The sequence below is a fragment of the Cavia porcellus genome, unplaced genomic scaffold (assembly GCF_034190915.1).
Source record: "Cavia porcellus strain 051 isolate PalLab524CR breed Dunkin Hartley unplaced genomic scaffold, mCavPor4.1 scaffold_6, whole genome shotgun sequence".
Classification (NCBI taxonomy): domain Eukaryota; kingdom Metazoa; phylum Chordata; class Mammalia; order Rodentia; family Caviidae; genus Cavia; species Cavia porcellus.
The window spans coordinates 38,873,558-38,890,993 of NW_026947489.1; the positions used below are offsets into that span (position 1 = coordinate 38,873,558).

The following is a 17,436-nucleotide window of genomic DNA, read 5'->3' on the forward strand; positions in this document are numbered from 1 at the left end:
CCGGCCCGCCGGGCGCCGCACAAAACCCCTTTTCTTCCTCCGCCCCGCCTTGCCCTGCCCCTGCCTCCCCGCCCCCTGGCCCGGAACGCGGGGGGCTCGGGACGGTCACGGGACCGGCTGCCTTCTCTGCGTTGGTTCCTGGCGGCAGCGGAGAGGGCAAGGGCAAGCGAAGTAGGACATCCTTCCAGGGATGGGAAGCGAGGAGCTGGAGTGGGAAGGGAGGCAGCAAGGCCTGGAGCGAGCGCTGGAGAATGAGGTTGCGGTTGGAGGGATGGAAGTTAGACACCCGGAGGGACTTCCCATTGGTCACAGGGGAGGAGGAGGGTCTCGAACTTAATAAGGAAGAGGATGAAAGGCGGGCGGACCTAGGCTTTGCTTCTGGAAAGAGCTACGCACTGCCTACCCCCCGCCCCCATGCAAACAGCGAGCTCTGTTTTGGAGGCTTGGATGAGGTGCACACGACTGCAGCCACCTTCCTGGAGAACGCTCTGATTGGATTTTGTCTCCCGTGGTGGAGACTCCCTGCATGGAGGAGGAGCTGACTTTGCAGCTGGAGGGATGGAGGTTAGACCGCAGAATCATAGGTTAAGCAAAGAAAAGCAAGTGCTCTCTAGGGGAACTAGTGCGGTGACAGCGGTGAGAAGACATGCAAGCCAATGTGCAGAATGCAGGCGTTGCTGGGAGCCCAGAGAGCCTTCCAGCCAGGGCTGTGGCTGCTGAATGTGCAGCCTGGTGCCAGGGGTGGCCCCAGTGCTGCCCAGCTGACAGGGACTCCTCTGCATCCAGAATATCAATGACACCCGCCACCCCCAGCCCCAGCCCCATGGCCTCTGTTTTCCCAGGCTCTTTCTTTTTTTCTTCTCTCTTTTCCCCTCCCTCATGGGATTCTAGGCAAAGCCCTGGCATTAACTGTGGACAGGACAGCCAGATGTCTGGATTCACTCTTCTGGACACTAGCCATTGGCACCAGGGGTAATTATGGTGGGCTTTGATGCCCATACTTTCCAGCAGCATTTTCCAAAGACTGCAAGTACAGTGAGGTGCCTGGCATGCAAATGTACCCTAAAGGAGGCACCTGACCTTCATCTGGACAACACGGCAAGTCTCCTCTAGGAGTTCTGTTTTGCTCCTTGTTGGGCACCCCCCGCACACACACTGGGCAGTGGACTTGCTTCCCAAAGGCTTTGAGAAGGTGGCAAAAAAAAAAAAAAGTCCCAAGTCCTAGAGGCTTTAGTGGGATCTTCTACTCTAGGGACAGGACAGAAAGAAAGGGTGGGGTGAGATCCTTCAACAAGACAAATGGCCCAGATGGACATGCAAGGCTGAAGGGGACCGAGAAAGGACCTGGGAGAGCCAGGGATGCAGAGGCCTCACTTTACTCATTTCATTTGAAAACTGTTAACCGAATGCAAATTATGGATCAGACAATGTTTTAGGCTTTAAGATTGCTGACCCAAGTACCTTGCTGGAGAGAGGATCTCAGAAGACCCATGAGGACAAGTTTGGGCAGTCCTGGGGGACCCTAGCATCTTTTGCTTGTCTCACATCTTGCATCTTAGAGCTGAAAGAGGACAGTGTTGGCATGACTGTGTGTCCTGCTTGTTGCCCCACACGCCTGTGGGGCCAGCTTTACCGGGCTCCACAGGGCTTCAGGTGAGCCAGGATGATCCAGGCAATCGAGTGGCTGAATTTCAGTGGCTGAATTTGCTGGCACAGATGCAACCACAGTTCTTGCCTTGGGGAAGCCTGGCTGTGGCAAGAAAAATCAGGGAAATTGACCTTCCTGGCCACCTCCCCTTGTGACTTGAAGTGCGAACACACAATCTGAAATTCTGGGGGAGTGCAACCTTGACCAGGGCCAGTAGCATCTGGTTGAGGATGAACGCCAGACGGTCTGTTCCGAGGACATGCTCTTGCTGGGAAAGCAGCCATGGTGAGACAGGAGCTGCTGCCATGAACAAGACAACTCTGGAATCCCAGTGCGGAGGCCCAGCTTGAGTCACTGTCTGCAGTGGCTTATTTCCCCTGAAGCTGGCTTGTCTTCCATACAAGGGAGTGCCGGGGGTTGGTGGGGGGGGGGTGAGGGGACGCGCCGGCCCATGGTTTGCTGTTGGCCAAACCTGGTTCTTTTCCTTTGCTAGACATCCATATGTGGGCAGATAGACATCAGGTCTCCTGGTAGAAGACTGTGGACCACTCCTCTGGGAACGGATGAGGGCTCATCATTTGGGAGTAGTCCTTTCCTGAGAGATTCTCAAGGCAGAAGCACCTCCCCATGATTTCTCCCAAAACAGTTCCAGCTGGAAAAATTTGCACTGATTTCTAACCCGTCCTTTGAACTAGCAACAGCCCCCCAGGGACTTTCTTTACAATCACAGAGCCTTGTGTCTTTACCTGTAATTACAGAATTCTCCATTTCTGTTCACTGTATCATGGAAGATAAGAACAAGACCACTCTCTGGCAGTCACTCCAGATCTCAGAAAGGGACTCCAAGCACTGACAGAAAGCACACAGGACTAAGGGAAGCAGAAAGGATGAAAGCCAGACTTCATGCAGAACTGCTTGTCTCAGTAGCAGACGTTGAATGTCTTTGGGAAGCTCAGGTGTCTGCTGGACAAGGACACAGCCCTCAAGAGGTGATCTCAGGGGATGGAACTGGCAGAACTGTGAACATGTCTCTTGCCTTCTAGGCAGTTCTTCCAGGACATCTCTCCCACAGAAGAGAAAGATGAGGTCGAGGTGGGGGAATGCAGGCAGCTCTGCTCTCTTCCATGTGCATCCTACTGGCTGCCTCCCAGCCTCCTAGTCCCTGGGGATTTTCCGGTCTCTTTGGATGAGAACAATCAATCTCCTGCTTCCATCCATCCCCCATTTCTTCCCATGTAGGCTGAGGTCCAGACCCAGCTGATGCTTCCTCCCAGTCCTGCCTCCTCATCCTGCCTCCACGATAGACACAGGCAGTCCTCACGGACTCCCATCCACAACAGTCAGGGCAAGCCTGTGCTTTTTGACTCCTAGACATGCTCGTAGGTGGGTGTAACATGTCTCACAGTCACATGGGTCCTACACCATAGGGATACGGGACCTGTACTGAAGAGGAGGGTACACTGCTGGCACTGGCACAGTCATGTCCAGAGAGGGAGCTTTGACAGCTTGTGAATGGGCCAGGAAGCACAGGACCTCACCCCAGTCTTTGGGGAATGACAAAAATGTCTCTGACAGTGGCTGGGGTTGGGAAAATAGAGAGACAGGAAAATGGGGACAGACCTGCAGGCTGCATGACATTGTGAAAGAGCCTACTACATGAGCAGGATCTGTTGTCTCTCTGAGTCAGTCAGACCCTTGCAAAGGGAAGCAAGCCCACGTGTTCAGGGAATCCCAGTCTGCTCCACAAAACATAGGTGAAGGAACTGGAGGACTGGGCCCCAAACACGTGCATGCTACTTCTGAAGAAGAATCTGTCCCAGGAAAGATCCCTGCAGCCCTCTCCTTGCTTCTGTGGGGAAGGAGCACACATTTGCTCCTCAGCCGTACCAGGGTAAGTTCTTGTTTTACTTTTCTTATTGCTGAGACAAATATCTAACACCCAAAGCTAAAGAAGGAAAGACTTTGGCTCACAGTTTGTAGTGGTTTCAGTTTATAACTGACTCCAAGGCAAGGTGCCACTGCAGAGGGCATCATAGAGGAGAAACAGTTCATGGCAGGCAGAAGACAGGAGGGCAGCAAAGTCTAGAGGGAAGAAGCAGCAGCATGGCCTGCCTCTCCTTTTTATTCCTTCCAAGTCACCTGCCCTTTGGGTAGGGCCACACACATCCAAGGTGGGCCTTCCCATTATCTACATCCAGAACTATGCCAAACCAATCAGTAGACTAATTTAGTAATCACATACCCTTAATCCCAGCATCACATACCCTAGATCCAGCCACCTCTGAAAAGCCCCATCTGTGACCTGATGACGCCCTTTGGGGGACATCCAGACACAGGTCATCACATTGAGCCATGTGTGGTGATGCACGCCCATAATTCCAACACTTGGGAGGCTGAGGCAGGAGATCACAAGTTTGAGGCCAGCCTGGGCTATATGGTAAGATCCAGTCTCAAAAAACAAACAAAACAAAACACAAAACAGTCCTTATCTCTATGAGCTTCACTTTCCTCCGTGTAAAGTAGTGGGAGTAACTTGTTTCGATGTTGAAACTATGTGAATGTTTTATATAATTAAAGTACAAAATTCAATTGGAGAAGACTAAATTAAAAAAAGTGAAGCAATCCCTAAATCTAAAACAAATGTACCCTCTGATGTATAGGGTTGGAGCAAAACAATAAGAGTTTTCTTACAAGTGGTCGTAAAATTTAGCACTTTGAATATACTGTATATTCATATATATTTCCATATCTATATTCTATGTTTCTTTTCTTTTCTTTCTTTTTCTTTTTTTGGAAGCAGGATCTATGTCCAGGCTGTCCTTGAACGTGCAATCTTTCTGCCTCAGCCTTTTGAGTGAGGAGCTGAGATTACAGGTATGTACCACTGTGCTTGGTTGATTTATTTTTATAAGTCTTAATGTTGGCATTAATATCTTGAGTATTATTATAGAGTTCTATTAATCAATATCTAATAAGGTAAATAAGTAATTACAGTAATGGTGTTAGAATCAAGATTGTTAGTGTAAGAGAAGAAAAGTTAAGTAAAAATTGCTAATCTTTAGCCTGAATTGGAAATAATAGCATGCATTCATATATATAATATACACAAGTATATATATATAAAAATATACACAAGTGTATGTATATATAATATACACAAAGTGTATGTACTATAATATAGATGTTAGATGATTGATGATCTGCTACTAACAATGTTCAGAAACAGTGACTAGTCAACAACGTTAAATACCCTTTCTATCTAAATTGTGGTCCCAACTAGTATTTCTTACTAAAAGGGACAAAGACTCTTCAGAGAAATTCTAGGTCTGGGACAGGGTAGCTTGTCATGCGTGAGAACAAGGAAGTTGGGAAACTCAGAGTCATGTCAACTTGAGTAGTTGACAACTCAGTAGTCAACTTGAGAAAACTTTCATTGACTAAATGAAATAATTACAGAATAAACACGAATAATGATGTAAGATATGGAGACATTAAACATATTAAAAAGCCCACAATTTCATAATGATAATTTTAAAAATCACAGGTCACCTTTAGACATTGATAGGGCCCAGTAGCTGATTCTGCAAATCAGTAGGGTCCAGCAGATTCTACTGATGCTCCACATATTCCCTTCACACTCATCTCAACAAGCTAGAGACTGAGAGTGTCTTTCTGCTGGCAGAGGAGTGCCTGGTGTTACGGATCAAAAACTGGCAGTCAATTTAAAGCCAGCTGAATTAAATCATCATGGTGCTGAGCATAGATGGTCCACCTGAGGTAAGTTGCCAGCATAAATAGAGATGCGGAGTGACCAGTGAGGCGTTGTGGGTTCTCCTATGTGCTGCTGTTTGAGCTGTTGGTTTTCCTGGAGGAGCTTGTCATGACTAGCTTCCCCAGTGTGAGTTTGACCATTGGCATCAGAGGAGCTCAGGACCTTGTTGGTGAGAGTGGCTGTGGTTTACTTTGGGGAAACTCTGGTCCTTACATCAAGCATCGCTTCCTTGCTCTGGAGGGGAAGATGTTTGCTGCTTAATCTCTAGGAGAAACTTGTCACGCTCACTTTCTGGCAGAACTCTTCTGTTCTTATCATCAGAGGAGCTTGGGACCTCCGGGTTATTGAGGATGGCTGTGGTACTTTTCAGGACAGTCTTGGTCTTTATTATGAGTGTGACTTCTTGGCTCCAGTGTAGAACCCTCAATCTACCAGCATAGCTCCTTCATCCTGCTGGCATAAACTTGCTAGCTTCCACTGCTGACCTTTGGACCTTCCTAGCACACATCCATAAAACAGACTGGCAGAGTCCTTCTTGTGGGCTCTAGACCTCTAGTTGGACTTGTAGTAGGCATTGTCATGGGCTCTAGGTCTTCATCTGGACTCATGCAGGACATTGCTGTGGGACCCAGGCCCTATTTATATTCTGCGTCTCTAGTGTTCTGGACAAATTTCCTGCACTTTCTTTTGTTTAATTCTGGGTGACCACCATAAAATAATACTATAAATTCTGTGTCTTGATTCTAATTTTTCTGCTCACAAGCCCTCACTACAATACCTGGCCTCAGTGCACACAAGTGAGAGCACCCAACAGTCAGCTCCCCTTGCTGAAACTCACCCATGATAGAGGGCACCAGTCAGTTAATACCTCAGCCCAGTTACTTTCTGCAGGTTCTCTGCTGTCCCCCCCTTTCCTGCCAGTTTTGGGCCCCACTTGCCCACAGCCACAGCCTATTCAATTATGTGCCTTTTACTGACTTCCTTTCACTCTTTCACTGGCCATCAAGATCTGGAAATTTTCCAAGCCACCATGTCCTGAGGATACCCAGGCACAGAGCAAAACAAAGTGATGTGTTTGTGATGGGGCATGAGTGCATTCAGAGGACATGAACAAGCCATATTCACAAGTAGCCCAGATCCTATGTTATCTGGCTCCAGGGAACTGTATTAGCTACTTTTCTCTCCTTGATGAGACAAAAATACCCACGCCCAGATTTAAAGGAGAAAAGGTTTATTTTGCTCACAGTCCATATTTGGCTGGCTCCAAGGCAGACTGGCACATGGCAGAGGAGCATCACAGAGGAGAAACAGTTCATGATACCCACAAGGTAGCAAAAGCAACAAGGGAGAGATCTTGATAGCAACTTTCTGTCCCTTTTTCTGTAGCTAGTTACTGGGATTGGAGCAGTGCCAAACCAATCAGTGGAGTAATTTAGTAATCACATAGCCTTAATCCCAGCATTATACTATGAATCAGTCACACACTATAGATCCAGTCACCTCTGCAAAACCATACCTATGACCACATGAGGCTTTGGGGGACATCTAAACACAAGCGATAACAGATACCCATAGTTCTCTCTCAGATCACCCAGAATTCTTGGGGAGTTTCTATATGAGCAGAGAGGAAGTAGCCTAGGCCAGGTTATGGATGAGTCTGGTACCTGGATATGACTACATGTGGACTGTTGCTGTACCATAATCCCACCCATGGGGGCCTGGGAAGATAGGATGAGGGAAAATCCTTCTGGGGAGATCTTCTCTCTGTGACAGAGGTGATTTGGAAGTAAGGGGACTCTGGGGCAGTGCAGTGGCTTGGTGGCCTGTTAGAGGCCAGGAAAGCATAAGACAGAAATTTGAAAACAAAGGAGCCTGGGGCAAGGTCTATGGATGGATTTATAGGAAAAAGCACATGTATCTCATGTCTATTATGGAACCCTCGCTGCAGAAGAGGCATTGAACAGAGTGGGACAGAAGAACTCCAGCAGACAACAGCCATCCTTTGTCTTGCTCCGAGCCTGGGCTTGCATGATAGCCATGAGTAGAGTGATTGTGGCAGTTGATACGGGGACTCTGCAGACTCACCAGCATGGGCTTTCTCTTATCTGGCTCACCAAGCTACTACATGCTGGGCATGTGGTCTGTCAGCAGCAGAGACATGCTGGCTCCTCAACAAAGGAGACAAGCCACTTGGTCATCTGTTGGTTATAATGCACCTCTTTCAGTCTGGGGGGAAGTGCAACAGGTCCTCTCTGGGATTAGTGCATATTCTGATATGGATCTGCTGTCTCCGACCTAGTACTTTGGCCAGAATCTAGGGCACAAGGTAATGGCTTACTCTCATGAGATTTCTTATAGTTTATCACCTCCAAGCAAAATGATTCACTGCCCAATGAAAGAAAAGTGACTATGGGGATGTGAGACTGTGCTACATCACTGTGGATCTGACAGCTTGGTGGTACATTACAAGGGCTTCTTCACAGCACATTCAAAACCAGCTTGGGAGCAAGGTCCTCTGGGATTTTCTTGTCCTCCTTCAATGATCCGGCCCGCAGATCAATCCATGGGGTATACCTGGAGGGGGGACGGGGATGAATAAAACAGGGTGGGAGACAAAGAGAGATGGAGACAAGTTGAGGAGTCCAATCAAGTCTCGCTTATTCAGAAAATGGTTGCAGCTTTTATGGGCCAAGGGCAGGCTGGTGGGACAGGAAGAGGCTATGGGGTGGTTTCTGATAGGTCATCGTCACATCTGGATATGTGACGTAAGCAGGAGAAGATTATGGGTAATATAGGCAGGCGCATTATGTGCCCATAGGAGAGAGAGGTGGAGAGGCAGCAATGGGGCTGTCACGCCGCTCCCTACACTTCAAAACACAGAATATATTTTGAGTCAGTTAGCTCTTACACTGTGCTGTGTCCAAGATGGCTAGAAATCAAGGGTGCAGGAATAGAGGCATCACCATCTTGGTATCCCACTGGGAATTTGTGCTTCTAGTTCCTATTCACTTGGGCTCTGCAGAGCCCTGGTCCCTGGAGTGGTAGATGCAACAGCCAGAGATCATGGAGCCATTTTGTGCACTTCATGCCAACTGGCTGGTAGGCAAAGAAAAGAATTCTGTGACAGGGACACCCCATGTGCCTGCCCATGATAGCAATCATGGCCTGTCAGGAGCTTGGTAATGAAAGGAGTGAAATTGTCTATTAGGAAAGCTCCATAGAGCAACAGAAGGAGCCGAGGGGAGGGAAACGGTTACAGCCTATGAAACAATCACAGAATATTTACTGTGGTTTGATCCCGTTATAAAAACTTCTTTTAAGGAATTAGAACTTGCAGTCTGCTGCTACTTGGCTGCATCAGTGATACGATAAATTGAACTAACCTAAAGCACACAGGATTCAGGAAGTCCAAAGCGCTGTGACCCACACTCTTCAGCACTCACCCCTGCAGGGAGCAGGTGCATTGTGTCATCTGTGACTCTTACTGAGGGCTTTTTTTCTGGGTGTAGGGTGGCATGTTTGGGCTCAGAACAAGCCAGGAAGGCCTCATGGCACAACAGTAATGTGTCTGACTCCAGAACAAGCCAGGAATGCTGAAGAGTTAATGTCCTAGAGGATTCCTCCAGTAAGGGGAGTCGACAGATCATGCCCTGGTTTCTTTGCAGTCAGGTGGGTTTCTCTGGGTGGCTTCTACAGAGAGCAGAGATTCCCAGCAGGATTAGGCCGCCACTGTCCACCTGCTTTTTTCCCATACTCTCAATTGGCTTCCTTTATTTTCTGTTCTTTCCAGTCCTCTTCCAATGACTCTGAACATCACCTCCCAAATAAATCAAGCATCTTCAGATTCCTAAGAAGATCTACTTTTAGGGAGCCCTAAAACAAGTAGAAGCATTAATCCTACCATCTCTAAATGGGTTAAATGTCAGGGTAACATAAGAGTTGTTGAGGGCATTTTTTCTTTTGAGAAGGCTACTTGGACTTAAACCCAGGAAATCTCTACAACTGAGCTATGTTCCTAGCCCTTTATTTATTTATTTTTTTGACACAGTAGCTCATTAAATTGTCTAAGCTGGTCTCAAATTTGTGATCCTCCTGCCTCAGCCTCCCATGTAGCTGGGATTATAGGTGTGTGCCATTATACTCAGCTGGGAAATGTGTCTTTATAAATGATTATCGACCAATAAACAAAGCAGAAATGACAATGTTAAAAAAATCTCCATTTTTTTACTGAAATAATGGATCTAGACAATGACCATCAGTAGCCTTCAGATAAGGTGTTGATGGATATGGGGTCCAATGGTGGCCATGTTCTGCTCAATGAAACCCATGAATATTGCTGTATTTGGAAAAAGACATCTTCATACATATGTTTCATTAACATGTCCCTTAACTCCCACCATCCTGGGTTAACCAAGTGGGAAAAGTCCAAGGCAAGGTGTCCTCTTGAGAGATGAAGGGGGACACAGACACATGCAGAAGAGGAGGCAGAGTGGCCACAGAGGCAGAGATGGGACTGACACAGCAAGACAGCTAAGGTAGCCGAGGGTCCCGTAGTCACTGAGAGCTGGAAGGTGCAAGGGAGTGCTCTGTCTTGAAGCGCCTGAGCCTACTGACACCACAGTATTAGCCTTCTGCACTCCAGAACCAGAACCAGCCTTTTTATTTATTGTCTATATTTTTGAGACAAGCTCTCCTTATGTAGCAGAAGATGCCCCTCCCCCAGCCAGTATACTTCAGTTTGTTAGCTGCCCAGGTGATACTTCTGGTTATAGTTCTGTTACTTTTGTTTCTTACAATTCTTCTCCTAGAGGTATGAGCCAGGACTCACCTCTGGGTCTAACCACCAAGCATGCTCCTGCCACTCCTCGGCCACATAAAGCAGTTCAGGAGCCTGATAGAGTCACCCTGGCAAGATGCCTTCAACAATGTAGCCATCATCTTGTGGCTGTGGTTCCTGACCCTACACCCTTTGTGGACGGTTACCTCCAGATCCCACCTGGTTTACATGTCTAGTTTTAAGTAACATTTTAATACATTAGACTTTTTTTTTTTGGTACCTGGGATTGAACTCACAACCCCGTACTTGCCACACAGGCACTGTGCCACTGAGCTATATCCCCAGCTGCATGTCTAGTTTTAAAAGATGCTTTCCTCTGCTTGTGAGTTGCTCCCTTCAACTGGAAAATTCTGAGACAAGATGCAACTCATTTGGACTCGGTTGCCACAAAGGGTTAAAAGCTCTCCCACTATTTTCATGGAGGCTCTAAACACAGATTCAGCCAAGCCATCAGCACCTTTTCTCCAAGATGACCTGTTTCTCCGTCCCTCCTGCTTGCTGTCATGGTACCCTGACAAAAAATAATAGACTTTCGAATTGCTAAAATACACCTCTCCTGCCTGTAAAGCCAGCTCAAGGTCTCCAACCGCCAATGCCATCGTGATTGCCCTCCATATAGGTTTCCTCACTCTCCTGCCGCCCACAGCCTACTGATGCACCTGCCTGGGCCTAAAGAATGCCTTTTCTGCCTTCAGTTGGATCCTGTCAGCCAGTCCCTGTCTGCAACTGACCCGGAATCAATCTCCCAATGGTTCAAAAACTTGTCTCCTCCTTGAAAAAATACTTCTCATTAATGATACTCAAGCTGCCTGTTGAAAGACAGCTCTGCTATAATATCTGGTAGAAACTGGTTATAAAGAAAAAAACTGCAAGTTTCTTGAAGCTGCTGGCCTCTGTAGAATCTAGATCCTTGAGTTCACAAAAACAATGATGCTTACTCAGAATGTCAGCTCCTGGGAGCACCCAGTGGCCTACCTGTACAAATACTTAGATCTGATCACTTAGGGCTTCCACGCGTCCTTGCCACCATGCTCGTTAGCCACTGTCCTTCTCATCAAGAAAACTGACAATCTCACCTTAGGTTGAGAACTAACTGTCCAGGTGCCATATGCATCGGACCTCCTGAGCAATTGTAGACTACTACAGATGCTGAGTACACCCTGTTTACAGATGGAAGTAGCTCTGTTAGGAATAAAGTCCAGCAGGCTAGATATTTACCTTGGACAAAGTTATTTTGGCCAAAGCTCTCCTGCTACTGCTTCCTGCTGCTGTTCGGAAACCTGCCACCAACACCACCAAACCTGTACCTGTAAGCCCCCTCCAGATGTCCAACTGACTGAAACATCAACCCCAGGTGGAAAAACTTTATTTACCCAGTTCTCCCAGGAGATCAGAGCCAGACCTGCCCACACCATTTTTGCAAGCTCAAGCTGCAGCGCTGACACCCGCACCCCTGCAGCCAGCTCAAGCTTCAGCATCTGTGTCACTGGCCCTGATCTCATTCAATATAGTGGACTTTCCCCATTTGAAGATATATAGACAGATTACACAAAAGTAAAACCTTACAGGGGTTAAAAGTATCTGTTAATGCTCATTTGTAGTTACTTAGGTTGGCCTAAGACATTCTCTATCTGCACTGAAAAGGTAACAGTTTATAGGGTCCTGCCACTAGCTATACCTAACACTCCTACACACACATATAACCCAGGTTTATATTAATTACCTCTACAAGTTTCAGAAATCCAGCCTTAAATTCACTGGAGAATTTATCTGGACCAGACAACTGACTCTAAAGAGATGGTGCACTCAAAGGTCTGCTCTGGCCATTCTGGACACTGACCAGTCCATGCAGGGCTGAAGCCTGAGGATACCATTTATAGGATTGCTCCATATCTATTATCCTTAATTTTTGTGTCTTTTCAGGCTGCTTACACCAGTCCTTGCTTCCCTGCCCCCCACTAGCTGTGGTTTTTTGCCTTAGTTCTATGGATGATTGACCTTAGTTCTATGGATGAAGCCCTATGGATGATTGATCCATAGTTCTATGGATGAGAGAATAAAAAATAACCAGTAAGGCCCTCACAATTGATAAAGATTGGATGAGCATCCAAGGCGTGTTGGATACTCTCTTAGATCAGATTAACTCCTTCAATCCCTTGTCAGAGTCAACTTAGGGAGAAACCCTATAAGCGAAACAAACCACAAAGTTCTGGTGGGAAACTTTCAGTCTTGAGGGCCTTGGCTAGGGCCCATCCCAGGATCACTGAAAATCCTAATGTTACTGCTACTAGTTGGGCCCTGTCTCAGATGATCACATATAATTTGCCCGGCAAAGATTTGCTGTTGAAACTAAAAGAGGAAGAAAACATAGCAGAAGATGCCCTCACCCCAGCCAGTATACTTCAGTTCATTCGTTCCCCAGGTAATAGTTCTGGTTAAAGTTCTTGTTACTTTTGTAGTTACTGCAATGCATAGGTGGTCTTTATGATATATGTTGTAAGAGCCAGTCCCCAGTTGACAAGCCATCCTGCCTCTGTAGTTCCTGCTTGCTTATCCCATATAAGCCCTAGGCATCAGCGATCAGGGCCTGATATTTTGGGAATAATTCCATTCAGTGCCTGTCAACATAAAATAAATCTGCCTCCAAATCCTAGGTGTCATTTTCGTTTCTGTTTGCCATCGCACTTAAGTTGAACAGGCTGAGGTCAACTCATAACCCTCTTAGCTCAGCCTCCTGAATAGTGGGAATTAATGCTGTCCACCATCATGCCCAGATTTGACCCAGATTCTTTTTTCTTTTCTTTTTCCTTTTTTTTTTTTTGTTTTGTTTTGTTTGTTAAGACAAGGTCTTGCTGTGTAGTCCAGGCTGCCTTGAGTTCAACTATGTACACCAGGCTGGCCTCAAACTCACAATGATCCTCCTGCCTCAGCCTCTTGAGTGCTGGAATTACAAGTGTATGCCACCACAGCCAGCTTGACCCAGGTTTTTAAACTAACAAAAAGGCATAGAAAGAACAAATAAAATTGGTATAATGGGGCATGGCTGTACTCCCAGCTACTTGGGGGGCTGAGTCTGGAAAATCAAAAGTTCAAGGCCAGCCTGAGTAACTTAGTGACTGTTACATCTTGCCTCAAAATAACAACAACAACACAAAAAAAAAAAAAAAAAAAAAAAAAAAAAAAAACAACTATAAAAGGATGAGAAAGGTAGTTCAGTGCAAAGGCCCTAAATTCCCAGTTCCACAAAAAGCAAGCAGAGAAAGAAGGATTGAGAGACTAAGAGACAAAGGGAGGAGAGAAGAAAGACAGGTGAGATCGCCAGGGGTGAATGGGCAGGTGACACCAGTGTGTCCCAGGACATAACCTGCCCTCCCAGGAATTTGTGGCAGACCTCAAGCTTCTAATCCCATAGTTCCAGGTCTCCTACTTCCAAGTAGGATTGCTCTCTTCTGCCCCCTTCTGGTTGCATGGGGAGCTGGCGTGTTAGCTCTGGACAATGAGTTGTGGATCTAAGGAACTGGTGAGCTTCTGGGCAGAGCCTCCTGAGTTTGCTCCCCTTCTGCAGGGAGGAGAGAGTAACATGTGACAGTTGTTCTGACAGCATAGCCTAGCTGTCCCTGGCTAACACAGTCCTAACAGCCCTACAGGCTGCCCAGTAAAGTGCTGAATAACAGCAATTACTGTTTTTTAAAGGACAGTGTTATTTGGATTCATGCTTCAGTGGTCTCGTCTGTACACAGTTGGCTGGCTCTAAGCAGGATGGCACAACACAGGGACCTGGGGGAGGAGAGTTGCTCACTGCTTAGTTGCTCCTAAGCCTGGAAGGAAGTAGAGGGAGAAGACACAGGAGCTGGGGAGAGAGACAAAAACCTCAGTGACCCCACTTCCTCCAATCAGACTCCACCTCCCATCAGCAAGCCAGCTAAAACACCAGCATCAAACAATTATTATTGTTAAGATAGTGTCATTAAAATAATGATTTTAATTATAGGTAACACATATCAAGTGTCCCTAATGTTCTACCCAGTGCATGCAACATCTCCCTTAATTCTCAGGGGAAAAAAATGCAGGCCAAAAGGAGAAAACTGCAGCTTAGGAAACTCACAAATGTTCTGTCTGCTATGTGATGGTTACGGAAGATGCTGGTTATTCTGCCACACTCTGCTGCTCATATAATGTCACACAAGATGAACTGATTTTTTTAGCAAAATAATTTAACAATTATTTCCTGTTTGGAAAATAATTTTACCACATACACCCAGCATCATTAAAATATTTACATCCTTACCCCACTCATTACTGTTGGAGCCCACGTTCTTGTGGTGGTGTTAGATTGCCTAAAAAGTAAATACAGTTTGCGTAATGATGCTTTGGTAGAGTTCCTATTGCAGAGTGAACACATAGCTGGAGAAAAGACAACAGAAACAGAAACTCAGGGGGCAAAAAAGAACCCCTAGAAAATTCCCAGTGAAGACAGTGTGGTGGTGCACTCCTGTAATACCAGCAATCAGGAGGCTGAGGCAGGGGGATCACTGCAAGTTCGAGACCAGCCTGGTCTACAAAGTGAGCTAAGGCCAGCTTGAAATGCATAGCGAGACCCTGTCTCAAAAAGACGAAAAAAAAAAAAAAAAAAAAAAAAAAGAAAAGAAAAGAAAATTCACAGTGATTATTTAGCAAAAGTGGTTGCAGCTTCAACAAGTTCCTTAAAAGCATTTGAAAACATAGACCCCCAAAGCCAGAGGCCCTCATTAATAGAGAAGAGGTGTTTATGTGCATTATCTGCTTACAAGCAAAACCTATGCTGGAAAAAAAGAGGAAAAAACCCAAGTAAACAACTAAAGACATATTTCTGAAGTGTGACCTGCCCCCAGAAAAGCCTCAGCCAGTCCTTCAATAGGGATGCAGAAGAAAGCTAAGTCTGTGGTCATGGAGGTGATAGGTCCACACGTGTCACTTTGAAGCTATCCACTTGGCTGGGTTGTAGAGGTAAAAGACAAAGAGAATGATGCTACTGACCTTGTGTAGCCCCAGGTTAATGTGTTGTGTTTGCATCCTGATTTTTAACAAAAAAGATTTGAAAAGTAAAATAAAATTTAAATAGGAATAGAGCTTATATGAGTATAAAAACTACTTTTTTTTTCTTTTTTTCTTTTTCATTTTTATCGGTACTGGGGATCGAACTCACGGCCGCCTGCTTGCAAGGCAGGTGCTTATGCCACTGAGCTAAATCCCCAGCCCCTAAAAACTACTTTTGTATGGCTATCCATTTTTGTGTTTGAAGCTGTTATTACAAGAATCAAAATGTTTAAATTATCAAAAACTTATAAAGTAAAAATGTTACAGTAAATTGGGGTTATTACTAAAGGAAAATACTATTATCAATTCAGTGCAGGCTAAGTGTGGCCTGTGTAAAGTCCAAGGCATTCACAGAAATGTCCTGGGCTTCAAATTCACGCCCTAGCCCCTCACTGCCTCATCTGGGGAAGTCCAGTCAGGCAGTCACCACCACGGTACATGCATGCATCACGGCACCATCTCATAACGTATTTTAACTGTACCTTTTCTATGTTTGGATGAAGAAATACTGTTATGGCTTGAGTGTAGATGTCCCCCTAATGCCTCACACAGTCATAGATGGGGCTTCTTCAGAGGTGGCTGTATCTAGAGTGTGTGACTGATTCATGGTGTGATGGTAGGGTTACGGGTGTTAGGGGTAAGCATGGATGATTACTAAATCAGTCCACTGATTGGTTTGGTGCTGCCTTAATCATGGTAGCCTGGATACACTATAAGGGACAGAAAGAGTCTTGTCTTAGCCCTTGCTTGCTTGCTTTGCTATCTTCTGCCACCATGAACTGTTTCGCCTCTGGGATGGCTGTCTTCCATGCTTGTTCTGCCTTGCTGTCAGCAGATCATGGACTGAAACTTCAACAAGTTGTAAGCCAAATAAACCTTTTCTCCCTTTAACTTGTTGGTGTTGGGCATTTTGTCTCAAGAATAAGAAAATACCAGTATATTACAGTTGCTGACAGCACCCAGTAGAGTAGCACACTGTGTAGCTGGGTGGTCTAGGAGTGACAGACAGGCTGTACCATATAGCCTAGGTTTGGGGCCATCAAAATTTGTGGGAGTGCATATTATCATGTTCCATATCCAAGGAATCACCTAAGACCCATGTCTCAGAACATAAGCCCATTGCTAAGCCGTGCAAGACTCTATGTATATACACATATGAAAAATGAATGACATTAGGTTTGTCAGTCAGTCTGTCTGTCTATGTAATCTTGGCTGGCCTAAAGGTTTCTATCTTCTCCCCTCAGCCTCCCTAAGTGCTGGGATCATCACCATACCTGGCTTCCAATTTCTCTTTAGTTACTAATGTGTCTCCTTTAGTTACTAATGTGTCTCCTTCCTCCTGTGTTTAGAATGTCATTGGTCCAGCCCCCTTTTGCAATGGTGGCCACATGTTGTGTCTTCTCCTCCTCTGAGGTTAATTTTGCTTTAATTCTCCTGATTGACACGTTTTGAATTTTTGTTGTGGTTTTTTTCTTCTTTTTCTATCTTTGAAAAACATGGATTTGAAGAAAAAAATTTTTCGTTTTAACTGTAACAACCAGATGGCTTTCCTAGCTTTAATGGGGTTGCTGAAACTGATCCTGGGAGACTTGCAGGACACAAACACCTTTTTTTGAAACAGGGTTTCACTACGCAGTTCAAATTGACCGTGAACTCACTTTGTAGCCCAGGCTGGCCTCGAACTCAGCGATTCTCAGCCTCCGAGTGCTCAGATTATAGGCGTGTGCCACCACGCCCGGCCTACAAACACATTTTGAAATGGTTGAGCCCAGGCAGGAATGCGCCTAACAGATTTGAACTAGGGCAATCGTGAGTGTGCGGCGCCCCCGCGTGGCATCTGACGCAATGACAGCCTCAGTCGTCCCGCCTGGGTCCCTGGAACAGCAGTCCACTTCTCAGATTCTCCCTCCCTTGTCTATTGGTGTCCCGTGTCTTTGGCTGACCCACCCTACAGAGGCCACCTTTTCACCCTCCTCCCTTTTTCCCTCCGTTCCCCTCTCCTCCCCTCCCCTTCTCTTTCTCTAATCCTCCCACCTCTCGTCTTCTTGGGCGCGCTCTGCACTCTGGTGTCAGGGCCCTCACACATGTACACCCGCTCCGACC

The 17,436-nt window shown here is 46.2% G+C and overlaps 1 long non-coding RNA gene across 1 annotated transcript; it reads left to right on the plus strand.

Moving 5' to 3' along the window:
* The first annotated feature begins 2,092 nt into the window (after positions 1–2,092).
* Positions 2,093–12,910, plus strand: LOC134476421 (uncharacterized). Its single transcript, XR_010048038.1, has 2 exons — positions 2,093–3,539; positions 4,449–12,910. It is a non-coding gene; the product is annotated as an uncharacterized LOC134476421 (long non-coding RNA).
* The last annotated feature ends 4,526 nt before the right edge of the window (positions 12,911–17,436 follow it).